We start from the raw sequence: 26,974 nt of genomic DNA on the forward strand, positions 1-26,974 counted from the left end.
TCCGTACGTGTTCACAGTCACTTGGTAAATACCGCATCCTGCCTCTTTAGAATTTGAACTTTGCTCTCAAGACAAATTTATGTGTCAACTACCAGTAAATGACTGTACCTAGCACACAGGTGGTACTTAATAAATGCTGCTTGTGTGGATGATCAAATGACAAAAATCTACAGTTCCTAACCTGGATCAAATGGAAGAGTCATTCATTCTACATGGATTTACTAAGCATCTGATGCATGTGAAGGCCTGTTATAGGCACTACAGAGACAGGACAAATTATAGATAGAGATAATAGGGCCAACAGTAGGAAGGACAGGTAGGATTTGTTATGTATTCATGTGTATGCACATGTGTGTTTGAAAATGTTATCTTTCAGGGACCCAGGAGCTTACCGGTTCTGCTGGGTTGCCTATGAGCACTGGGAATCTGCCTGTCTTATCTCCCTAGTACTAAAATTACAGATACCAGCTGCCATGTGTAGCCTTTTACATGGGTGTTAGGGAATTCAGGCTCAAGTGCTTATGCTTCCATGACCAGCATTTGACTTCTAGGGCCATCTCCCCAGTCCCTACTCTAATTTGATAGCTTCTGTCTGTCGGGAGCTTCTGAGCTGTGCTCCTAGCCTTGGACTCTCACATTTCTGGCCACTTTCACCTCTTCGGATCCCACCCTAGACCCTTCCTTCAGTAGAAGCTGAAGTGGTCCTGGGACACTCAAGAAACTGGGTTTCTGTCATTTGTCTCTCTGACCTAAATATTCAGCAACAGCATTTCTGACCCCTTATTGGCTCTCACTTACCCACTCGTGGTCCCAGGCTTTGCCAATGCAGGTTCCAAAGAGGTCACCCTTTCCTTGGCTTGATGCAAACATTCTAAGAACATTACAGAACCATGAAAATATTCTGGAAGAAATTTCAAGGAGACATAAGCTCTCTGCACCCACAAGGAGGAAGCTCCTAAGGACAGTCTTGAAGGAAAGGGGTGGTGTGAGGGTGATGTCTACCTTGAGGGACAAAGAGAGGTTGTCACTGCTCTGAGCCCTTGGGGTCTGAGGGAAATCATGCTTTATGTATTCCCCATCTCTGGTCAGGTCTCGGTAATTGATGTGAGGTTAGCAATTTATGACATCCTCAAAGTACCAGAAGTGCCCACAGACCTTTCTCTACCTCGGGCATGATGGGTCTGAATTTGACAAGTCTAACCTACTAAATGGCAGAGGCTCAAACTTTCCTACCAAGAGGTCAACAGTGGTGTCTGCTGGAGGACACCGTGAAAGACATTTTAAGATAGCACGGGAGCCGATGGTCATTTAGCTGGCAGTCTGAATAATACACACGTATTGACTGAGTTTACCTCAACCACTGGAGCCACATCAAGGATAATCAGGTCTATTTCCTTTCCCCGTTTGCATATTTGAACAGAATAAATCGTAACTTTTTCTTTCATAGAAAGCTTGTGGACTTCTCTCTCACACATCTTCTCTAGCTCTTATCTTCAGCAGTGCTGTTGGTAGATTGCCTACCACAAAGTTGGTACTCATTAATGTTGCAAAAGTAGGAAGAATACTGACTGTTTTCCATTTGTGGGTATGTGGAGAGGAGAGGAGGGGATGGGAGGAGAAGAGAGGAGAGGAGAGAGAGAGAGAGAGAGAGAGAGAGAGAGATAGGAGAGGAGAGAGAGAGAGAGAGAGAGAGAGAGAGAGAGAGAGAGAGAGAGAGAGAGAGAGATAGGAGAGAGAGAGAGAGCCGGAGACCAGTATCAACAAAAATACTACTTCTCTATTCCTAAAATACAAAGTCTGGATATTGGCCACACCTGTTGACAATAACCTTGAGAGAGCAGAACCCTCTGATCTAAATCTAGATGGGACCTTCGTCTGAAATAGAAACACAATAATCTTGAAAGAATAGAAGTAAGTTTCAACTCTCTGATCTTTGGTCAAGGTGGAAATAGGCTCACATTTTGGGGCCTCCACAGAAGAAGAAGAAAGAAGAGGATTACCTTATCTACTGGTCTATGGATTCTGTGAACATCTCATGCCCTGAGTTCACAGATATGTGATGGGCAGATGTTGGTAGCCAGCTTTCCAAGGGCTCAGTGAAGTAGTAGGTAGGTGTCTTTCTCTGGGGCTAAGGTTTCCCCATGTAGCCATATTATCATAGAGAAACACAAAGGCTCAAATTGGTGCTGCGATCCCTTTCTCTTTGCAGGGAGATTGTCAATGTATGTTTTTTCAACACTTTCAAAATCCTAGTTGTTTATAGTAACTGGAGATGGTAGAACCTGGCAGAAGTGGGAAGGCTGAGTTTTATCTAACCTCTAATTTACTTCTCTCAAGTTTGTCCAAGTTTCTGAGACGCCTTTACCCTGTAAGTTAAACCATTGTTTGTCGAGGGAAATATAAATTAAGAGCTCTGTTTCTTGGTTAAATGGAAACTTGGGCTGGAGAAGCAGAATTTCACTCTGCCCCTCAGATCTTCGATGCAATATAGGATTTGGAATCCACGCAAGACTCAGATGGATTCTGGAGGAGTACAAAACTCTAAGAATGTGGGAGGTGAGCTGAGCCAGGAGCCCAGCCTAAGTTTGATTCACCAGAGCTCTTAATAATCAGGTTGGAAATTCCACGGCATTATTGAAAGGGGGGAATTTTCCTTACCTCCACACTAAATGGAGTCTGAAACCATCCATATTCTCTAATTGGCCTCCCCAATGTATGAGCCAAAAGCTGTGCCCAGAGCAACAGCAGTGACGCCATGGTCATCCCCATGTTTATTGTAGTAAGACAGTTAACCTTCCAGTATGACATGCGCTGTCCAATTATGGATCTCCAGATTGTATGATTTGGAAGACACACAATTAAGGAGTAACTCTGGCCAAAACTGAGTTTGCAAAAGCTGGTTCAGAGCCAATGAGAAGCAACACAAATACCCTTCAGTTTCTCGCTGCAGAGTTAGAAAGAATGATTGCAAGTTTGGAGCCTTTACTGTGAAAGACAAAGATGGACGGGAAGCCGTTCTTTAACAGACACCCACCGAGCACTGATTTCTATCTTTCAGCATCTTGTCTGACGACTGTCAAACCGTTTCCTGTGGCGCTTCATGTATCTACCTTCATGGTTCCCAGAGAACAAAAAGAGAGATGCTGGATACAGCTAATACACAGAATCAGCAGCCATGACAAGACAGTCCATCTATTAAATTAAGAAGCATTGCCAGTCACAGAAAGATAATTCAAAGGAGACTCCACGGATGGTGTTCCCACATCATCAGGAATTATTTGAAGATTCCAGGACTCTACTTCCAAATCCACTAGATCAGGATTCCTGAGAGTAGGTCTCAGGAAGCAACATTTTGTTCATTTATCATCATAGACTGATCTGTGTATAACTACATGGTGAATTTTTAAGTGTGGTAGATGCTATCATAATTAGTAAATGCAGGTCACATTCAAGGATGTGCAGAGTTTATACGGCCTCAGGTTATATATTGGCTTCATCAGAAGACAGTGGTTTATAAAGTTGCTTGTTTCTGAAATTGGTATTCATACTTAAAATATTTTGTTACTACCCATATATGCGTGTGTGTGTGTGTGCGTGTGCATGTGTGTATGCATGCAAGTGCATGTGTACTGTACATGTGGAGGTAAGAGGACAATTTGGAGGGATGGGTTCTTTCCCATGTGGATTCTGGGCGCTGAACACAGGTTGTCAGGCTTGCATAGCAAGAACTTCTGTCTGCTCAGATGTCTCACAAACCCAGAATTCACACTTAGAAATGAAGCTGTCTGCTATGCTCTACAACAAGTAAGTGTTCAAACTGTACATTACTGGTAAAATCTTCCTAGAGTCGTAGATGAGTTTAACTTAATGAACACAAAGGGAGCCCCCTCCACTTGGACTGAGATTCTCGGAATTGTTCAACGATGGGCAAGGCTACAGCTCCAAATCAGATCTTAAGACTCCAAGTTCATCTTCTCAGTTACAATTAAGGATGGGAATAGAAATGTCCTGTCCCTATGATAAGAAGAAGGATCAGAAAGACAAACAGTGAGAAGATGCTAGAAGCAGGAGACTTGGGCTGGCGGCATGCAGATGAAAGGATCTGATGTTTTGCAGAGACCAGTTCTGCCTATAGATCACTTTCACAGCAATGGTAGATATTGTGAAATGTACCAGAACTAAGGAAGCCTTGGACTGGTTAGCTTGAGGTATTTGCGGCCTGGAGGCTTACAACTTAGAGGTGAGGTGCAAGTTGACACCTCATGGTTTGGTGAGGCCACTCTGGCTTGTGCCGTTTCTTTCTGGATGCCAAATTGAGAGATTAGTGGCTTTGGGGTGAGACCTGCTCTTTCGAAATCAGCCCTTTAATGTCCCAGAACCACAACACCTTCCCACTTCCCTCTTGCTTGTCGACCACCCAGCCTGCCTGTACACTCCACCTCCACTCCCAGAACAATGGCATCGCTTGGGTCTGATAGAGAAAGATTGAGAGCACCATAATGGCAGCTCATCTGAGGCTACTTCAGGGTGAGAGTCTTCAGTCTCAGACTCCATGGACTTCAGGAGAAAATCAGGGCCCCTCCCACTCTGGTTCTATCCAGTTTGTTGAACACAAAGATGTTACTTAGCTTCATGGGGAGCCATGTCTGGGAAACGGAGCAGATAGCCTACTCAGATCTATCATCAAATTGTCCACTAGGAGCTAGCGAGAATTTTCTACAGGTGTTGAGTCATTGTCCTGACGCTGGGAGCATGGAAAGCTCCCTACTCCTTCCTTGTTCAGATATTTGTCACTATAAAAGTTTGAAGATAGCAACTGATTTTTCCTCTGTAATAGTTTATCTAGCTTCAAGTGTCCCTTGTGTGAGATTGTGTTCTCAATGCAGCAGTGTTCTAGGGGCAGGGTAGGGTCAAGGTAATGCCAGATAAGAGAAACAAAAGGCTATTTGTAGCTGCCATCTTTAAAGTCCCCAAACTTAGGGAGACAAAGGGAATTCAGAACAAAGGAAACTATGCTGCTAGGACTATTTTAGAAATACTTTCCATGGCAGAAGTGAGAAGAGAACTGGACAGGCAAGTGATGAGAATCTACTTTTCATAGGAACGAGAGCCCGACTTCCAACCCAAAACCCTGGGAGGAAATGTTTGTGCTCCGAGTCTCCACATATCATGCCTTACTGAGACTTTCATGTCTTGGTGGCATATAGCCAGCAGGATGGGTACTGTATCTATGAATACAGCAAAGGAGTCCCCTGAGCCTATACAGCAGAGGAATCTCTTAGGCCTGTATACACTAGGCAAATCAGTAACAGTCCCCTTGGGTTGATGGCCATGGATGGCCAAATTCTTAAAGGGCAGCAAAGTGGACATTCATGTGGATATATGGCCTAAAGTCCATGTGGGTGCTGGCCTTTTGTGAGCATTTAGATTCAATCTTTACCTTGGGGAAAGTGAAGGATTTCTGAGAGTTGAGGTATAATCCTATCAGGATAGTATTTTAAATTGTAAGGTTAGCTATTTCCATTTTCTTCTCCTTTATACTTCCCGTACCACCGTATACAGTGAGGGTGACTTTCCTATACACACTATATAGGAAAGGCTACTCAGTCAAGAGAAACGGTGGCACTCAGTCACCTCATCTATGTGTATTAGATGCATGCAAGACATTCAGTAGCCTCCTGTTTCTTGGGGCTTTGTGTCCTTCGTTACTCGCAGTTCAGAGGTAGGGTCACAGAAAGGGTGTCATTGTGATCTTGGACACAGTATTTGCTCCTGACTCTACATGATTTGGGAAAGTATGAGTCGGAACAGATGGGGAAAAATGGAAAGAAATTTGATATTGGAAAACTTGTAGGTTCACTCCCTCTGGAGCAAAACCATCAGACCTACAAATGGGCATTTTTTCCACCCCTTTGTTTGCTGTTCGATATGTTCCCCTTGAAAAGCCGTTTCATAGGTGGAGGGGGTAATCAATTTATGCTTTTTTGAGGTGGACACCCCCTTCAGACGTCTAGGAAATCACTTGCAAATTTCAAAGGCATCTTGACCTTTTCTGACATTTAACACTGGAGACTGCCAGATGCAGGAGAACTGCAAGCAAAGGCTAGCTGATGTCCCATGGAAAGGGGCTGATTCCTCCAATTGCCTTCTCTCTTATATACTCTGCTTTATAAAATGGTTGAACAAGCCCCCCCCCCCCCCCCCCCCCCGCCAACACACACACACACACACCAATTGCTGGACTGTTAGGGCTGAAACACCCAGGGCAAACTATCAAGAACATGTCCAGATAACATTTTATCCCTTCTCTATCATTAAGGTTTTAAGGGTTGGCTTCCACACTGGGAGGATTAGAGCTGAACTGTGGGGAAATTTACAACCCAGCCCAGACGCTCACTCTCACTTTCTCTTTCTCGCTCTCCTCCCCCACTTCTCTCTAACAAGTTAACAGCGTGCGTTGTGCGTTCTGCCCTGGTTCCAAAAGCGATTATTAAAATAAAAAACACCTTTGGCCGTAAACACAAGTGAAAATTGAAACACGCTTATGAAAGTTTATTATTTTTCGCTTCAATAACTTCACCCTACATGGAGAACTTTATTTGCCTCAGGAGGTCATTGGGTTGGGTAATGAAAATGCGTAGGGGTGGGCAATCCCAAATAATCAGGATCAAGAGGCAGCTGGGGGCTGGTATGCATCTTGGCCTTGGGCCTGCAGAGCTGCTCAAGTGTGGAGGCCCATGCTCTCCCCTTCTCTCTTTCCTTGGGGCTGCCTTTCCTTTGGGGTCATTTTAAGGAAACTGGGTATTGAGTTGGTTTCCAGCCAATCTGCCCCTCTGCTGGCTTGTTGGACGTGTTTCCAGGTCACAGAGTGGAGCCTACAGACTTCCTGGAGTTTTGATTTGACTTTAGGCATTTTAAACCTCTGCCTGGGATCTTCTGTTCTCAGCACAACATGAAAGGAGGAGAGCAGATAGGAAGGAAACAATGAGGAGGCGCGATGTGGGAAAGCAGGGGGGTGGCGTCACTGAAATAACATATTTTTGGAGAAGAAGGAATTGATCGTGTTATCTGATAATGGCCTTTATATCTAGAGAAAGAGAAAAAAGTTTTGAAATACAGAAGTTGGTCTTTGCATGAACTGAAGATGCATTTCTATACCAAGTATGTGACAGTTATATGAAGTATCCTTCCCCTTCTTCTCTCCGCCCCCCCCTTTCTCTCTATATTTGAAGGCAAAGATGGTTGCAAATCTACAACTTACTCCAGGGGAGCTGTTCTTGCAAAGGTAAAACCTGGGGGTTGGAGATGAGTTTCTTGGACTGGGGTGAAGATTCTGATGTATGAAAATGTATGGACGTTCCTAAAAAAATAAAACAAAAATAGAAGACTGTATAACCCAATTATATCACTTAAATATATACCTAAAGAAATCTAAGACACCATTCCACAAAGATACTTGCATGTCCATGTTTATTGGACTGTGCAGCAGCCAGGAAATGCAACTATACTAGATATCCATCAACAAACAAGTGAATATAGAAAATGTGGTTTAGATACACATGGAATTTTATGCAGGTGTTAAGAAGAATGAAATCACATTTTCAGCAAACTGGATATAACTGACTATTATAATATATGCTAGACTCAGAAAGACAAAATAGTGCATATTTTCTCTCATATGCAGAGCCTAAATTTAAAGTTATATACAGGTGTATTATACATGTGTGTACATATTTGTGTGTGTGCACACGTGTGGGGATGTTTATGTGTGTTTGTAGGTCATGAAGATAGAAAGGAGATCATGAGAGAGGGTGGAAGAAATCTTAAGAGTATTGAGAAATAGAGTAATGGAATCCATTTAACAGGGAGGTAGAAAGGGATGCTAATTAGGTAAAGAAAGGGAACTGGCCAGAGGAGGTCCCAGAGGGCAGTGGGGAGGGGAATGAATGAGAATGATGTATAATCTCTCTCTCTCTCTCTCTCTCTCTCTCTCTCTCTCTCTCTCTCTCTCTCTCTCTCTCTCACACACACACACACACACACACACACACACTGTGATGATAGCCAGGCAGTGGTGGCATATGCCTTTAATCCCAGCACTCTGGCAGAGGCAGAAGGATCTCTATGAGTTCAAGGCCAGCCTGATCTAAAGTAAATTCCAGTACAGCCAGAGCTTTACAGAGAGACCCTGTCTCAAATAACAACAACGATGCTGTGATGAAACATTACTTTGTAAGTTAGACTAAAAGATAATAAAATGTTAAAATAAAAAATTAGAATAATAAGTGATTGAAAACATTTTTGGTAACAGACTTCATAAAGTTAATCACTGTCCCTGAACTGTGGCCCTTGCTATTCTGTCTAAGATGGCACCACCTGTGTCTAAGGCACCAGGCAGAGAAGGGGATGTCATTTATCTCCTAAGAAAGATGCTACAAGATGCTGACACTTGAGTGTTTCCTGCTAGCAAGAAATCAGTTCTCTGGTCACACTTACTGACAGGAAAGATGGAAAACTAATTCTTCATTATAGATTCAGTTACTCAGCTAAATTTTTGTTATTAAGGGACAAGAAAAAAAACTATATGGAATGATGAGAAGCTTCTGTTATAGCAATCAGTGGGATCTCTGGCCTTGACTGTGATCTGTTGGCCTGTGTTGGGTTGGCCATTCTGTTCTCCCTTGTTCCTCATAGGGAGAGATGAACTAATCATTTTCTTGTTTGTTTAGCCATTCCTTTATGCTTTTCCCATGGATTCTTGTTCTACATCCCATCAAAATTATCCTCAAATTAACTTTATGTGAAACCTGCCAGCTTCATACTGTGGATACTCAGTTGAAATGCATATGAAGGGAAAAATATCAACTATACTGAACCCAGATGTAAGTTTATCACATTATTTTAAAATTAAGGACATGGGCATAAGACTTTACTGTTTTTCATGACTTATTTTATGCTTGGCCATGGGGAATAAACCCAGTCAACTTTCCAAAGCCTTCCTGGTAACAGATTGGGACTATAGTTCCTTTGGATGTTATCTGACCCAGGGATTGTGACTTCTCTTCCCTTGGGGCACCACATGGCTGCAGTCCCTCACCCTGGAACAATGATTCACAAGCACCAAATCTTGCATTTTCTGTCTCCCTGCTGCTTCTCATCTGAGCCATGCAAGATGTTTCTGGCTGCTTTCTTTCCTGCATAATTAAATCCAGTAGGGCCTTCTGGTTGACCTCAGGAGCGTAAGTTAAGCCCATTTATTAAACATGAAATGATTCCAAATGTTCATGACCCAACTTTCCCAAGGGGCTTCAGAGACAGATCATCTGCTGAGCATCCTGCTGGAGATGCCTAAGGGAAAGCAATGTGGTCTCTCTGGAGCTAGCATCCATGGATGGAACTCGCTCAGCGATGGTAATGACTCTCAATGATCCGAACAAGCGTTTCTCATCTCCTTATCTCATTCTCTTTCTGCTCAGGAGTATTTGCTCTTGTTTGGAATACATAACGAAGACTAAGATAATGACTTGCCAGAGTGGGCTAATGGCTTTATTCTGGTTGGTAACCTGGGGCAGAGCCAAATCAACTGATACACGGATTCTCAAAGGTATTATCTGAATGTCCAGCCATAGGGCTGGGATATTTGTATCCATTGTTCTTGGTTCTCTTTGTATAAGAGTCTTTTGAGGAGGGTATGAAGAACTCATGGCAAATCAGCTCCATTTAGGGAATAGAGATCAAGGGGTTTGATGCTCTTGTGAGGTAGGGGTAGCCAGGAAACATTAGACATCAAGCTTGGTGCTAGCAGATAACACCTATTATTCTGCTTTATACACTTCTGTATAGAAGGAGGAATATTTATTTTATTCATTGGGAGGGAAAAGAACTAGAGAAATATTTTTGGGGTCCGCATTTCTTTGTGTGTGTATATGATGTACGTACATGTTCATTTGAATATACAGTGTGTGTGTGTGTGTGTCTCAGTGATCAACATTGCGTCTTCCTCTATTTTTTTTGAGACATGGTCTCTCACCACACCTGGATCTTATCAAATTAATATACCGGTGAGTCTGTGAGACCCAGGGATTCTTCTATCTCCATTTCTCTCTGGTTCTTGAGTTAAAGGTGCTCCCATCCATGCCTATGTTTTAAGGGAATTCTAGGGATCTGATCCCAGTCCTCACGTTTGTACAGTAGGCACCTAGTCTTCCCTCCCAAACCCCTCCTCTCTCTGTATTTCTCACTTTCTTCCTAGTCTCCTATCATGCCCACAGCCTCTTGTGCGAAGAAGAATGACTCACCTTTTTGGAGGTATTGTTGGTGACCCTTCTTTTACAGGAAGTAGCTCAGAATTTCCTCCACCTTTCTCAAGATAGGTTTATCCTTACGTCTGACATTTGGAATGAGGGAGATGGGGTGGGTCTTCGTGGATGAAAGAGGACTTGTTCTTCGAACACAGTTAAAAACAAACAAACCCTTGTGCTCTGGGGGTTAACAGAGCAAACCTAATGACCAAAGGCTTACTTTGATCTTCCTCTGCATCTTGGGTTCAGTTTTTCAGGCACCTGATGATAGAATAACGGAGGTGTTCGAAGGCATGGCATTAAACGCACTTGGCTCTTCTTGTCTGTTCACTTCTACAAAAACCATCCTAGAACTCTCCTGCACAGGCCCCAGCACTTTTCCAGATCCCTGGTCACCTTTGGACCTCCACGATCATCAGGTCACACGATAGTGTGCCTAAAGAAGATACAGGGTGGAGGCAGTCAGGGGCAAGGTGAAGATCAAGAGCGCCAACTTGGTAAGAATGGCATGTGCTCTGGAAACTGGCTACTTTTTCTGTCTTCTGTCTGTCCTGGACTTGAAGTTCATTTCCAGCTCCTTCTAGTATTGTGAACTTATACAACTTCCTTAAGGTCTCTATTCCCAAATTTAATTACAATGCTTGACCTACAGGAATATTTTGAGGATTAAATGAGTTCTTTTGCAACACCAAGGCAGTGAATATTAGGTAAGTCCTACTTATCACCACTCCTACCGCCATCACCACTATCACCAACATACCTTCCTCCTTTGTACCATAATAAACATAGACATATTAGAATGTAGCCTCACCTCACGGCTAGCTTAGTCGGTAGATGGAATTCAGTCCACATTCATGCTCTGATGACAACTGGAAGCAGAGTGAGAAGGTTCTGAACAGAGCAGTCAGGTATCTGGAAAAACACGATCCCAGACAAACAGGGAAAACCTCTCCAGCTCCAGTTCCCAACACCCCCCATTTCCTTTGTTTGGTTCATTCGATTAACCAGAATCTTTGGTGACAAGAACAGAAAAAGGAATCCATCTTGTGGCCCATAGATGAGCTGAAGCTGTTCTTAAGCTTCATCTCCGAGTCTGTCCTTGGCATGCAAGTTTCCTTTGGTACAGTCCCACGGTACATCTCTCTTCTCTCCAAAGAATGAAGCAGAAAAACAACAGTTCCTTCTACCATATAAAACTGGAACTTTGTTCATGCACTGAATGACATGGTTTGCCGCTTCTTCCCTTCACCATGGGGATAGGGTGGAGCCCACATTCCCACAAGGAACCCAAGGTCACAACATCCGTGGGCAATTGCAGCTACTAGAATGCATTTCCAATTCACACACACAAAGTGCTTCCTACTATCTCTTAAATTATGGTCCTATATTTATCACTGCCAGCACACCCCTCCCTCCCATCCCAGCTCCCCAACCCCTCATTCCTGCTTCCCCTTTCATCATGTTTCCATTCTTTTTCTTTCCATTTACAGAGCCAATTGTGTGATAAGAAGACTGCAATCGTTGCAACATTGATTTCCCTGCTCGCTGAGATTTACATGGTGCCAAAGGCTGAGGTTTGTGGTATAAGTCTGCCTTTACTTCCAATTTTTCTCCCGATGGGCGTTTAATCTGTGCAGAATTTCATTACTAGCTGATTTACTGTGTTCTCAACAGAAGGAGGGAATTTTTAGAGTCAACTCTTTCCTTTCTCCATTTTTCCACTCTCTGTTATTTTTCACTTTCAATATATACATATTGACAGACGGTTATGTATGTGTGCTCACACTCACACACACACTCACACACATACTCACACACACACTCACACTCTCACACACACACACGTTTGTGCCTCCAGCCTTTCTTTCTCTCTCCTATCTCTCCTTCCTTCCCTCTCTCCATATCCCATCTTTTCTCATTATTGACTTGTTTAAACAGGTTGGCATCTTGGCTTTGTCCTCCCCACTGTCTGGGACTGGGAGAGTTATTGAGGCTCTTCATACTGTCCTCAAAAGTCCCCTCCAGCTCTGAAATTGTGAATCACAGGGGCCTGGCCTAGAGTCTTCTGGAATATGAGAGGATATGTCAGCTTCTTAACAGGCCAGAGTCAGGGCAATCCAAAACCATGATTTTAAAATAACATTTTCAGAGATACTTAAAATAATGTGTATGTGTGTGTGTGTTCGTGCGTGTGTGTGTGCATGTGTGTTTATGTGTGTGTGTCTGTGATGGTGGTAGGAGAGAGGCAGGGGTTCATGTGAAGTTAGGAAGGAAACTTTTCTCTTGTTCATTTATTCTTATTTCCTAACAGATATACATGAGTAAAAGAGTTTACTGGAGCTACCCTCTAATGGGTGGGCATTTTCTCAACGAGGCACCATGCCCTATCAAATAAATGCCCGCGTACCATGGATGAGTTACCTCTTTTGGAGTTGTTGACCAATGGGGTCCTATAGACCAAACTTACTGGCTATTATCAACACTAATGATTATCCTCCAGACCTTGAAAAAATGACTGTATTTCTGAAAATACTTGAGTCAAGGGGTACAAAGATCCCTCCCAGCTATCTCTCAGATGCCAGAAAGGACCATGCTTAATATCAGATGAGAAAAGTAATCATTAGTCTCACCCAGCTATGAACTCTGCACCCTGCAGCAACAGCCCACCTGGCAAGTCATGCCAGTAGTGGCACTAGCGACACACACTCTTTAAAACTGGATTTAAGACCTGCTCTGGAAGACAGAGCCCATATCTGGCCCTGCCAATGAGGCCAAGATCCTGTATCTAGATAGGTAACAGGTCCTAGCAGAGAGCATACTATTCTTATTTTTCTAAAAGTACAAAGCATTACAGTTGACTTCTAATGATTTATTGCTGTACTTATAGATCATCATATCTCTACCCTCAACATACATGCCTTGCAGTAGATGCTGGTTACCATAGAAACCCACAACTGGTCAACATGCAGAGAATAGGACTTTGGAGTGCTTAGCTCTAAGTGGGACGTTTATTGCACAACCTTTCAAGGCCCAGGGATCTTTGCAGAAATGGGGATGGAGTAAGAGCCAGAGGTAATGGGTTCATTCTTCCCAAAAAGAATTATTTTAAAATTACCGATTTTGTCCGAAGACCTTCATTCCTTGGCACTCAGTTCTAAAATGGTATACTTCTATGAACGGGTCCTGTGCAATAAACCCTGATGGGCAAGTTTGCCTGTGCTTTGGTTATTTGGTCTGCATGTCCACTAGTAGCTCTGGGACTCAGTTTCCTTAGCTTAAGCTTGGTAATCCCGAGGAGTCTTCCAGGTCAGCTTGCATCTCTTTTCCTGAGTCTTCTCTGGATTCAAGGGTGAGGCTCCTTTCTGGAAACTTAACAGCAAATGCCTGAGACAGCGTTGTGTCATAGGACCTTCCTTCATTGTTGTTTTCGATGCTGTCCTCTGTTGGGATGAGTGATGGGACTCAGGCGCTGCAGTAGGCTTAGGGAGCAGCACCATCTCTGTTGGGTGTGAGGGGGATAAGGGATGGTCTAAATGTTGACCACATGTACAGGAGCGAGCCATTCTTGGTTTTCCCAGTCTCTTACATGTAGTCGGAGGTAAGTGAAACAAAAAACTTTCTGCCTGGATATTGAGGGCCAAGTCTGATGTCACTGGGGTAGAAATGAGCTATAAGGGCCTGAAAGATGTACTATGGCCCTCCAACCTGAGAGTGAGTTGTTCTCCAAACATTCTAGAATTTTGAGGCTCTTGATTCTGATTTGATTCTGGGGCTCCGAGAGATACTTCTCTGCTTGTGTAGGATCCGGAGAGAACTGGTTACCAAGTGAGGAGAACTCATGAGAAGGATTCACATTCAGCTGGGGAATGCTTGCTCAGTCAGTTTCTCCTGAGAAACAATGAATTGGCTCGGAGAGAGTGGGAGCAGGCCAAAGTATGTTGTAAAACCAAAAGCAAAAGGAGACTAAAAAGGCGCTGGAAAAATTCATAAAAAGCATTGGAACTCTTGTAAAAGCCCAGCCCATCAGTAGGAATTCTAGAAGAGAAGGCTCCAAAGCCACACCTTCAGCAGTTCGGGCCTGAACACACACACATACATGCTCTCCTATGTATATATCTTTTATACTTAAAAAATAGACATATATGGATTCTTCCTATTAGTCACTTAATATTTTTTCTTCCTCTTCAAAAGCTAGATCATTCAAAATGACTTGTAAGGAATAGATATCCAGAGAATAAGAATATAATCGAAGAATTAAAGAATTCAGCTGTATCTCTAGGCTGAAGTAGCAGAGACAGGCCCACAAAAGACACAAGGTCCTGGAGCTGGCATTAGTACTTAGGACAAGTAAGATGCTTGACAAGGAATTTCTACGCTGTGAGGCTAAGGACGTAGCTAGTAAATTGAACACTAGTAAATTAAGACCAGCTATGGTGCTCAAGACCCTTACCGTATGAAGACTCTGCAGATTCAAGTAGGGACCTGAGGGCTCGTCTGTCTCTGCAAATACCTTCTACCTGGGGAAACTGAGGCAGTGAGGAGAAGATCTGTGCTCGGGCCTGAACTCCTTACGAAACTATGGCATCAGAGCCCACACTTCCAGAATTCATACTGATGTACTGAGTTTTTATGAGTTCCAGATCTCTTTTTTTCCGATCCACTTGGATCTAATTTTTGTGCAGAGTGATTGATATGAGTCAAATTCTATTCTTCTGCATATGGACATCCTGCTCTCCTGGCACCACTTGTTGAAGATACTGTCTTTCCCCCTGTTTTTGTTTTGTTTTGTCTTTGTGTTTTTAACTTCATTGTCAAGTATCAGACGGCTGTGGTTAGTTATGAATTGTAGTTATAATACCTCCTATTTCATTCCATTGATCTGCACATCTGCTTTTGGGCTGGTACTACACTGTTTATTACTATAACCCTGTAATACATTTTGAAGTCTCGAATAGCAATTCCTCCAGTACTCTTTATGCTCAGGATTGCTTTGGTAATCTGGAGTCTTTTCTGGATCCATTTGAATTCTAGGATCACCCCCGACCCCGCCATTTCTGTGAAGAATGTTGCAGATATTTTGATTAGGATTACATTGAATCTGAAAATTGCTCTTGGTAAGATATTTTCACCATATTAATTCTACTAATCTGTGAACAGGGCATGTCTTTCCATTTTGCATTGTCTCAATCTTTCTTCAGTGATTTGAAGTCTAATCTAAGAGGTTAAAGACCTCTTAGATTAGACTTATTTTAGGATATTTTATTGCCTTTGATGTCATTTTAAATGAGAGTGTGTCTCTTCTCTTGCTGTGTTTGTTCGTGGTGTATAGAAAGACTACTGGTTTTCCTAAGTTGATTTTGTACCCTGCTACTTGGCTGAAACTGTTGTTTCTAGTTGTTTGGTGAAATATTTGGCCAAATATTTTTGTACAATATTCGATCCTCTGTAAGAACGAATATTTGGCTTCTTTTTTTCTTATTTATATTCCTTCTACTTCCTTACCTTGCCTTTTCACTCCAGCTAGTGCTTCCAGACCGGTGCTGGAAAGGAGCAGGGATAGTGGGTTCCTGATTATAATGAAATTGCTTTATGTTCTTCTCAATTTAGGACAATGCTGGCTGTTGCCTTAACATATATAGCCTTTATTATATAGAGGTAAGTTCCCTCCAGTCCTGCTCTGGCTAGGACTTTCATCATGAAAGTATGGTGGGTTTTGTCAAAGGTTTTTTCTACATCTATTGAGATGATCATGTGATTTTTGTCATTATGTCCATTTATATGATTTATTATATTTATTGACTTGTATATGTTGAACCAATTCTGCATTGCCAGGGTAAAATCAATTTGATAATGGTGGATAATCTTCTTGATATGCGCTTATATTTGGTTTGGTAGCATTTTGTTGAGGGTTTTTACATCTATGTTCATCAGTGCATGCGTGAGCATGTGTGTATGTGTTTATCTGGTATTATCTGGGTATTACAGTTACAGTGGCTTCCTAGAATGAGTTTGGGAGTGATCTTTCCTTCCATGCCTGTCTCCCTCCGTCCCTCCGTCCCTCCATCCTTCTGTCCGTCCCTCCCTCCGTCCCTCCGTCCCTCGCTCCCTCTTTCCTTTTACTTTTTTTTCTTGAAAGTTTAAGAATGATTGGTTGTAGTCCTTTAAAAGTCAGGTAGAATTCTGCTTTGAATCTACTGGTACTAAGCTTTATCTTTTCTTTTTTAATTCAATAGGACTTTTATTATAGTTTAAACCTTTTTTTATGAGTTCATTTAGCATATTGTTATCTTCTTGGTTTAACTTTGGTATTTTGGAATAATCTGAAAAAATTTCCATTTCATTTATAGTTTCTACTGCAAAGGAGTACAGGTTTTTAAAGTATTCCCTTATAATATTCTGTATTTTATCGGTGTCTGTTGTAAAATTTCTCTGCTCATTTCTAATTCTGTTAATATGGGCCTTCTCTTTCTTTATTTTGTTAGCTGGGTCAAGGGTCTGTCAATTTTGTTTATCTTCTCAAAGAACAGGCTCTAAACTCCATTGATTTTTTTGTATTGTTCACGGTGTTTTATTTCATTAATTTCTGCTTTGCTTTTTATTATTTTTTTTGCCATCTACTTGATTTGCTTTTGGTTTGTCCCCAGTTTTCCAAGGTTTGAGTTGCATCATATGTTTGTTCCCTTTGGAGGCACTTAGGGCTATGAACTTCACTCTTAGAACTGCTTTTGATGTGTTTCAGAGGTTTTGTTACATTGTGTTTTCATAGTTCCAGGAATATTTAGATTTTTTTCTTGATTTTGTCTCTGACCCATTCATCATTCAGTATCCATGAGTTTATCAGACTTTCATTTGCTATTGATTTTAAGTTTTACTGCTAATGATCAGATAGGATATATGAGATTATTTCAATTTCTCTGTTTTTGTTAAGCTTTTATTTGTATCCTAGCATGTGGTATATTTGAGAGAATCTTCCTATGTTGTTGAATAGAATGTATATTCTTTGACATTTGGGTAGAATATCATGTAGGAATCTGTAAGGTCCATTTGATGTAAAGTGTCTTTTAATTCTGAGATTTTCTATTTACTTCGTCCTGATAATCTATCTGTTGGATAAAGTGGGGTGTTAAAATTACCTACTGTGTAGTAATCTGTATCTTTAATTTCACTAGTAATGCTTTTTTATGAAATTGGGTTCACCAGAGTTTAGTGTATATATGTTTAGTATTGCAATATTTTCTTGACTAATTAACCTTCTGTTTAGAATGAATTGCCCTTCTTTGTCCCTTTTGATTATGAAATTGAGTTTACCAGAGTTTAGTGCATATATGTCTAGTATTGTGATGTTTTCTTGGCTAATTGGTCTTCTGTTTAGAGTGAATTGCCCTTCTCTCTCCCTTCTGATGAGTATTAGTTTGAAGTCTGTTTATCAGAAATTAGCAAGCAGTGTCTGCTTGCTTCTTGATCCCATTGGCTGGGAACCCATTTTCCCATACTTTCTTGTAGACATCATACAGATGGATCTTGTTTCTGAATCCATTCAACTCTCCTGTGTCTTTTGGTTGGAGAGTTGAGGTCATTAATATTTGGAGTATTGAAACCTTTGTGTAGCTTGCAGTTATTTTGCTGTTTTGTGTTCATAATTGCAGTTTGTTTTTATTAAATTATAGCATCATTTGTTTTCTTTTGAGAATCTCTTGTGAATGTTTAGTCTTTTCTTCTGTTTGAAGTATTGATTCCACTATTCTGTTCAGCATTTTTTTGGTTGCTGTTTTAAGGTGTTTGGATCATGGGCAGTTAATTTTTCTGGGTACAATAGTGTAGGCTGGCAATCACAATTATTTAGAATTTGGAGTGTGTTTTTCCAGGCACCTAACTTTCATAGTTTTCATTGAGAAATCAAGTGTTGCTTTGATGGGTTTTCTTTTTCTTTTTATGTGACTTGTTGTTTTCTCTTATAGTTTCCCTTTCCCCACTTCTTTGTTCTGTGTACTTAGTGTCATAACTGTGATAGCTTCTAGGTTATTCTTTTTTGGTCTTGTCTAGTTGAGGGTCTGTGTACTTCTTATATCTGTATGGCTGTGTCTTTCCTAAGTTTGGTGGAGTTTTCTTCTGTGATGTTACTAAAGATCTGGACTATGCCATTTCTTGAGATTCTTTTACCTCTTTTCTGGCTTTAATTCAGAGATTTGGTATTTGATGGTACCCTGCAAATCCTGCATGTTTCTATCCTGTGCTACTTAAACAGTTTCACTTTTCTTTGCTTATTTTGTCCAGATTCTCTACTTTATCCCCAAGTTCTGATATTCTTTCTTCAGCTTGATTCATTTTACTTGTAAGGCTTTCCCCTGGATTTTTAAATTGGGATATTGAATTTTTAATTCCATCTTTATGGGCTTGTTCTCTTCCATGTTTCTAACTTTTCTTTGAATTCAATTTTCAAGTCCTGAATTATTTTGTTATTTCATCAAAGTATGTATCTATTTATTTTGATCATAACTCAAGCATTCATTGTTACATTTTTAGAGTCTGATTGAACTGTTTGACCACATCTTTTTAAAGTTTCTTGAAACCTTTGATGCAGTTTTTATTTGTTATTTTTGATTTCACGTCCTGAGGTTCATCTAGATAGGTGTCAGTAGAGAGTCCTTTTATGGAACTAGTGGGTTTGATGGCAGACACGCTGTTTGGGCCACTCATGTGTTTTTTGTTTCTGTGTTCTAACCTGGGTCTGTGAGACTTTTTTCTTTAGTTGTATGTCTGGGGTTATAATCTGGCCTTCCTTAGAACGGATCAGTGTAGGAGACATGTCACCTGAACTAGGCGGAGTAAAGCTGATGGGTGAACTGTTTAACTGGACTGGTGAAAGATGGTTCCCAAACTACCAGTCCAGGGCAGGTTAGGCAAAGGGTATTTACAAATGAAGAAGGTTCATATCCATAGGAGAGGATCCAGGACTGTGGATTTACAGATGATGGAGAACTAAAGGAAGAGTAGAAAGGGAGGAAGGGACTACTTAGAAATACAAAAAGGGTTCGTGGATCACAGATCCGGAACTAGACTTGTTCTCTCTGCTTCTTGCTTACAGCTCCAAATGCGAGCTCTCAGCTCCTGCTGCCATCATGTCTCCTGCCTGCTGTCATTTCTCACCATGATGGACGCTACCATTCTGGAACCATAAGCCCAAATAAACTCTTTCCTATAAAAGTTGCCTTGGTCATGGTGTTTTATCACAGCAAGAGAAAAGGACCTAGTACAGAGTGTAAGTTCTCCCATGAAAATAAATTGTGGGCTCTATTATCTTCACTGTTTTAGATCTTAATGTCTTCCTGTTTACCCATGTGTCTAAGAGACCATTTGTTACTGCCTGGCTCGCAGTTAGTCTTCTAATGCTATGTTTATCTTATTGGGCGAAAATCTCCCTCTTCAGTCTATAATTGCTGGACTTGCAGGTTGTCTCCATAATTCAATTACAGTAAATTACAAAGGTGATACTTACTCTAGTCCTCAGCTATAATCTGGGTTGTTCTTCCTTTTGATCCCCACCCAACCTGCAGCAAAGGCAGCCGATCCTGCCAGATCACTAGTTCAGGATGACCACTTCCCATTACCCTCACACTGAATCTTGTTTTCAGAAAGTTGCAGTTCACTGTTCAGGCTAATTTTACAGCAACCCCTGGAATCTCATCGAGATGAATTCTTGAAATTGAACTCTAACAGAACCAAAAATTTGCTAAAAGGAAGGTTTTTTAAAAAAAAAAAAACTGCAAAGATTCTACAAGAAAAAGGCCACCTGGTCTTGGCACTCCATGAGCAAGTACAGACCAGCACTCGGAATAGGGTGGAAAGGAGGGGACCTACGCTTCTATTTTGCTTTTTTGTGTCAGTTTATGAAGTATTCATCTGCTGAGTCTTGGCAAGAGGCTTAGAGGTTTGGGTGAACTTCATTTTGTGGTTAGGAAGCTTGAAGTAGGCGAGCACACAATAGTAGGGGTGTGATTTTAACTACTAAAACACCTTGGCCACTCCACAGCTCATCTTCACCACACTCATGCACTAAAATGCTCTGAGCAGCGGCACACAGGACTTTTAGTCCTCGATCTGTGACTGCAGGCATGAGGAAACATAACAGAGTCTTCTGAGAGATTTCCTGCTTTGCTCTTCTCCAAATTCTGATAGACCTTTCTTTTCCCGTTGTTTAGAACCATCAGTATTACTACCAGGCTGATTGTCATGTATGGCCCCCTGTCTTATTTCTCTGGAGACTGGGGAAGAATGTTGCCAAGAGCTGTATTACATCTTTGTGAGCCACATGACTTAAGCATACAATCTTTCCTCAGGCTTGTTGTTCTTCGAAGACTTTCCTTGCATGTGCATTGATACCTCAGTCTTCATTTGGTTGCTGTTGCTTCTCTAAGCTTTCGTTTTTGCTGTTTCCTTGGCTACCAGTGCCTTTTCTTCCAGTATTTATGTTCTCTCAGTTCTGTATTCTTATTTAAGAATGGGTGGTTGCTGGACACCAATTAACACTTGAACTCTAGCCCTTGGTAAGTCCAGATATTCATCTCTTGGTCCTGAGATCATCTTGTTTGGATGATGTTCTTGGTATCGCTGCCTTCAATTCCCACCCCGAGTTCTTTAGATGGGAGTGGGTGGAGAGCTGCCACATGCCTAAATGTTTCTGTCTGTCTGTGGTCCTCACCGTTCTCACACTGGTGCCCTTGTTTCCAGGTGACTTGACCACACCTACTCAACTGAGCCCCTCTACAGGGACTGTCTCCTAACAGTGCATCCCTTGAATCTGTTCGAGTCTGGAAAATTCTGTACTAACTCTGTTCTTCTTGTTCTGGCCTTTGCGATGAAGGGCATTTTCACAACTGACCCTGTGTGTCAAGGATGCCCTCACCCTTACACCTCCAACACCTACTTCCTGTCTCCTGTGAAATACTCTTCAGTCTTTGGGGTTAACATTTCTGACAACCTTCTCTATGAGGGCTTTTTCACAGATCAAGAAATATTTGTATAGAAATGCACAAAGTGAAAGGAATTCTTCCCACACACATCAGCCCCTCTCCTCAGAGATAAACACATAGGGCTATTTCTACTTTTAGAATTTCTGTGGGCTCTCTCTGTGACTATTTAAAAATACTTTGCCTTCATTTAAAAATTTCGAACCCGAAACAGTATCTCCTGACACTATTTATACTGGTACTATTTATAGCTGCAAATTCAGGCTTATTCCTGGCATCCCATTCAGTAGATCTACTTGTTACTTTAAAGAATATATCAAAACCCCTTTCTTCACTTAAAACACTTAGAAAATACCATGGTTTCTTCAAAATTGAGAGAGAATTCATTGACCAGTTCCCTCCATTCACTTACCCTGCCTTCCAGTTTCACCATCCCTTTGGAATTTGCAAGACTGCAGCATTTATAGGCGACTTCTGTAGCCTTAAAGCTTGGGCAACAGCTTTTATGAATAGTCAGAGCCCATGAACAAATTATTGTGTATTCCAAACTTTATCATGTAATTGAATCAGAAGAGAAAGGGCGGATGTTTGATACTGTCATTTAAAAGAAACACCTCAAAGGCCAGAACAAGTAGGTGTTCTGTGAAGACTCCCTTAATTATTCAAAATTATGTCACAGGCTATGATAAAAAAGGAAGAACACAGGTAGGGAATCCCGTGTTGTCTCTAAGATGGGTAGACTATGACTATCACAAAGGCCACACATGTATGCCAGAATATTGTGGGGAAGGGATGAAGACCAAGGAAGAAGAAAAGGTTGAGTGGGGCAGGGGTGAGGTTAGGGGGTGGAGTATGGAAACAGGTAATTCACCTCTAAATTTCCAGATCTAATGGAGTTGAAAGCTGGGAACTATCTCCTCACTCTTATAGGAGGTCATCTGAAAAATAGCTTTCTGGTGATAAACCCCAGGATTGGGAGAAGACAGAATCAGGCTGTTCCCTCAAAGAGCCCAAGATTCCTGCAAGTTGGCTAAAATTCTGAACAGGACCTCCCTGAGGGCCGTGTGGGTGAACTTCTGGATAAAGTTAATGAAGCCTTGGTAGCCATGGGATTCCCTACAGGATCCATCCGAAGATTTTATCAACCCTGCATATCATCCACAGTGACCACAGGAGTCTGGGCAATGCTGGGTCAGACATGGGAGGGAGATTGGGATGTGGTCAATGCAGGAAAACAGGAGCATCCTATGGTTATGCCAGTCAGAAGCCTCATAGCCAATAGCAGGAGACTTCTTGGGGGAAAAAGGATTTCATAAAGGTCCTAACCTATGGCGCTGGCTAGAGGGCACCGTGATGATGGAAGGGTCTGCTTGTCCACACTGTGCTGAGGACTGGAAACTGTCTTCATGTGTCTAGAAACCAGACTGGCAACAGGAAGGGCCAGGGAGTAATGAGGTGTGGAAACCCGAGCATCTAAAGGCATTCTTTATGTGTTTAGATGAATTATATGACTAAACTGAATCATTTTTTTCTCTTCCAGCACATGTAGACATCTGGAGAGATATGCCAGTTATAGAGATGTGAAGAGGCCGCACTATCTTTGCACATCTGGGTATGTCAGAGTCTTCAGCCCCAAGAGGTCGGCATTGTTATTATCATTTTTTAAAAAAACTTCCCAGTGTTTAAATATCTGGCAAACAAATATCAGGCCTAAGAAAGCCTGGCTGCCCTGTAAAAACTGGATTATTCATGGTCATGGGGGACAGTCAGATAAGGACTGACCACTGACCAAAATTTCCAGTTGCTCAGGGGTTACTAAGTGGACTCCTTTGAAGTGTACTTCTTTTTATTGCCCCCTATCAGAGAAAAGATGGTTGTGAAATCATTAAATATGATTTTTCACTCTCTGCAATTGCTGGGACTGGGTGTGAATGAGAATGAGTTAAGTCTCCGAGTCAGTGTAGTGTAACTAGGCACGTATCTCAAGATAGCCTTGACCTTCCTAGGAGCCCTTCCTCTTCAGTACCTAGAGTCCCAGTGCCCTGAGAATAAAAACTCTTTCTCTAGGTTGTAGGACTTGCTTGCTCATGCTGGCCTTGGTCTTCCCTCTTCTCCTCCATCTGCTTTCATCTTGAACCTCACTCAGTAAACACGACTTTTATGCCAAATGTAGGTTAAATGTTTTGTTGCACAAATCTTAAACAAAACCTAAAGCTCGTTTCTTTTCCTTGCAGATCTGACCCTGCTTGTTGCTCAGTTCCTTTGAGAGCCAGCCCCTTGCCATAGTCAGTTTCTGAGTTTAACCGTCTGCTTGATGAAATGGTCCCTTTCTTCTGTGCTCTTCTGTGGCTTTTCATCATTACTATTCGCGACCTCCTAGTTCTTGATGACTTATCACAAGTTGTGACTTTAGCTATTATTAGTTTCTGTAGTGTCTCTCACACTGTAGAATAACAGAGGTCTTATCAATGGGTTTCATTCTCAATGAGTTATTACTCTTTTTTTTTTTTCTGAGTGAAGTGGAAAGATATTTAATGCTCTGAGCTCTGTTCAGACACACGGTATTGAAAAGGAAGAAGAGAGACACAAGATCCAAGATCCCCACGTAGTCTGCAAGATAGATAGTGTTTCTCAAGGAGGTTGTACCTTGGTTATCACCAGGGAATTGCTTAGAGTCTGCAAGCTTGATAGTGTCCTTCAAGGAGACTGTGCCTTCATTATCCCAGGGGAGATGATGTGGCGGGCTTCCGTATGGCAGAATCAGAGTAAAAATGGAGCCTGTTCAGAGTAAAACATGTTTTACCTCAAATCCACTTTGTTTCCATGCAGAAATGGGGGAGTGGGAGCAGTTGGGGAGATAATAAAGAGGATTTGCCTGGCTTTGGCTCCTTCCTGAATTGCCTAGTCATGGGCGACCTGGGACATTTCCTTGGCTCCCTCCTCCCCTTGACCCCTTGCAAACTCCCCAATGAGTCACTGGTGTGTGCTTGAGGGAAAGAATTAGCAAGTAGTGGAGGGAAAGGGGCTTGGAGAAGAAACCAGGAGCTGGCTTCAATGAGACTCTAAAACCGTACAGACCCACAATGCATTTGTGGTTGTCTCCTGGGTCACCATTATTTCTGAGTATGAGTATTTTGGGTTGCTGACTATGTTGCCTTATGGAAATAAATAAGTTCAATGAGTTATGGGCATGGGGCCAGAAAGGGGGCAGGGCCAACCTCCTAGTCTCAGGTGGACAGAAATTTTACCTGAGCAGGAAAGGGTTTCTGTCCTTTGGCAAGATAATTAATGATGGCGGTCAAAGGATGCTGCCTGCACCACTCTGGAGTGCTACCCAAATTCTCCTGGGCGTGACTCCTCATGCTCACACTCAAGCAGAGAGTATTAGGAACCCACATAAGCGAGAAATTTGTCTTATTGAAGATCAATGCAATGAACACATAGTTTTGCCTGGTGAATACATAGTCTAAAGATTATATGAATTTATAAAAATTATAACTTATGTACTTATATTTTAGGAACACTTCAATGTCAAGAGCAAAACTGTCCTGTCTGGAAACCTCTTAAATTTCTTATAGTGGTGACATTCAATATTTAAAGTGATGTGGGCAGTCAACAGAGGGAAAGCAGAAAGTAGAAATGAATTAAATCTACCACAGGAGACTGGTCTCCAAGAGCATCTTATGGACAAAATGACCATGGTCCTCATGGAACAGGGAGGCTCTGGGCAGGAAAGAGGCAGTTTCCGGGTGGTTTTGGTGTCCTTGGCAGACAACAGGGTGGAGTCTTCTAGCCCTCACTCCTGTTTCTAAGACCATTTCTCCCTGTTTGGCAAATCCTCCCTTTCGTTCCACCCACTGGCTCCTTTTCTTCCTGGCTCTCTCTGCTGTGGACAGTGCCTCACCTTCTGGGGCAGGCTCTGCCTGCTGTGGACAGTGCCTCACCTTCTGGGGCAGGCTCTCCCTGCTGTGGACAGTGCCCCCACCTTCTGGGGCAGGCTCTGCCTGCTGTGGACAGTGCCCCCACCTTCTGGGGCAGGCTCTCCCTGCTGTGGACAGAGCCCTTACCTTCTGAGGCAGGCTGTCCCTGGAGGCTGCGCTGCACCATTATCACGGCTTCTCTTCCTCATGTAGCATCCTATTTTCTAGAGGATTCTAAGAAATGACCAAAGTGCACTACATGTCACTGTTTTCCTCACTGTCCTTCCACAGTCTGGCTCAAGGTCACACTCACGGTGTGTCCACTGTTCCCAAAGGACCTCACAATCCTCTGGACAACCACAGATGCCTTCCTCAGCTCTTCCTCCCTTGCTTTAGAGATAGAAATTCCTGGCGTCATTGCTTTTCTTATCCCTCAAGCCAACACCCATCCCCATAGCCTGTTATCCCCACTTCTTTAATACTCAGCATCGACCATGAATTATAGCATTTTGACTTATCCTTACAATAGAAAATAACCTTTCCACCTAAACTATTGCTTGCTACAGTTTCGGTAACTTGTGGTAAAATACTTGACTAATCATGCACTAGAACTCCCTGGTCTATTTGACTAGTTAAATTTTATTCTTTATTTTATTTTACCGCTGTATTTTGGTGAAACAAAATGTTTTACAACTTCTCAGAGCACACTGTGGTAATTCAGCACGTATATATTATAATAATTAAATCAGGGTTATAAGCATTTTCACCTCTTCAAATATTAATACTCTATTGTCAGAAATGTCATAATTTTTTAGTAAGTTTGAAGTGTATCTTGGTTGCTTTGTGATGGAGGAAGGTCATTGGCTAATAAAGAAACTGCCTTGGCCCATTTGATAGGCCATCCCTTAGGTGGGTGGAGTAGACAGAATAGAATGCTGGGAGGAAGAGGAAGTGAGCTGAGACGCCATGCTCTCCTCTTCAGAGCAGAAGCGATGAAGCAAGCCGCCAGGTCAGACATGCTGAATCTTTCCTGGTAAGACTGATGCTACACAGATTATTAGAGATGGGTTGATCAGGATATGAGAATTAGACAGTAAGGGCTAGAGCTAATGGACCAAGCAGTGTTTAAAAGAATACAGTTTGTGTGTCGTTATTTTGGGGCATAAGCTAGCTAGGCAGCCATGAGCCGGGCTGTGGGAAGAGGCCCACAGCTCCTACTATAGCTTTGACCTATTGTGACCCCATTGTGCTTGAGAAGGACCAGAAGTTGTCCCTCCTCTCTGTCCACTGCCCCTGATTCAGCTTCTCTCTTCTCCCTCCCATACCTTTGTATCTCCAGGAACTGTTGTTCAGTTCTACTCCACGCCACTCCAGAAACAAGGCTGACTCACTAGTTTCCACAAATGACTGAGACACATGGTATTTGTCTTTGTTCCTAGCTTATTTTACTAATAGTAATGACCTCCAGCTTCATCCTCGTCCCTACGAATGACAGCTTTTCATTCTTTTGTTATAACTCGGTGAGAGGTGATCATGTAAATCTTTGGGGTATAAAATCAACATGCAGAAAACAGTCCTATATTCATGCATCAATGATAAGCTTTCTATAAGAGAAATGAAGGAATAGATCACATTTATGAAAGCGAGAAAATGAAAATGACCATGGAAGTGAAATATCTCTACACTGAAAATTATAAAATCCATACAGAGGACATAATAAACAGGGAGATACTCTGTGTTCACAGATTATAAAAACTGATATTATTAAAATGATCACATTACAGTT

The sequence above is a fragment of the Chionomys nivalis genome, chromosome 2 (genome assembly GCF_950005125.1).
Source record: "Chionomys nivalis chromosome 2, mChiNiv1.1, whole genome shotgun sequence".
NCBI lineage: Eukaryota > Metazoa > Chordata > Mammalia > Rodentia > Cricetidae > Chionomys > Chionomys nivalis.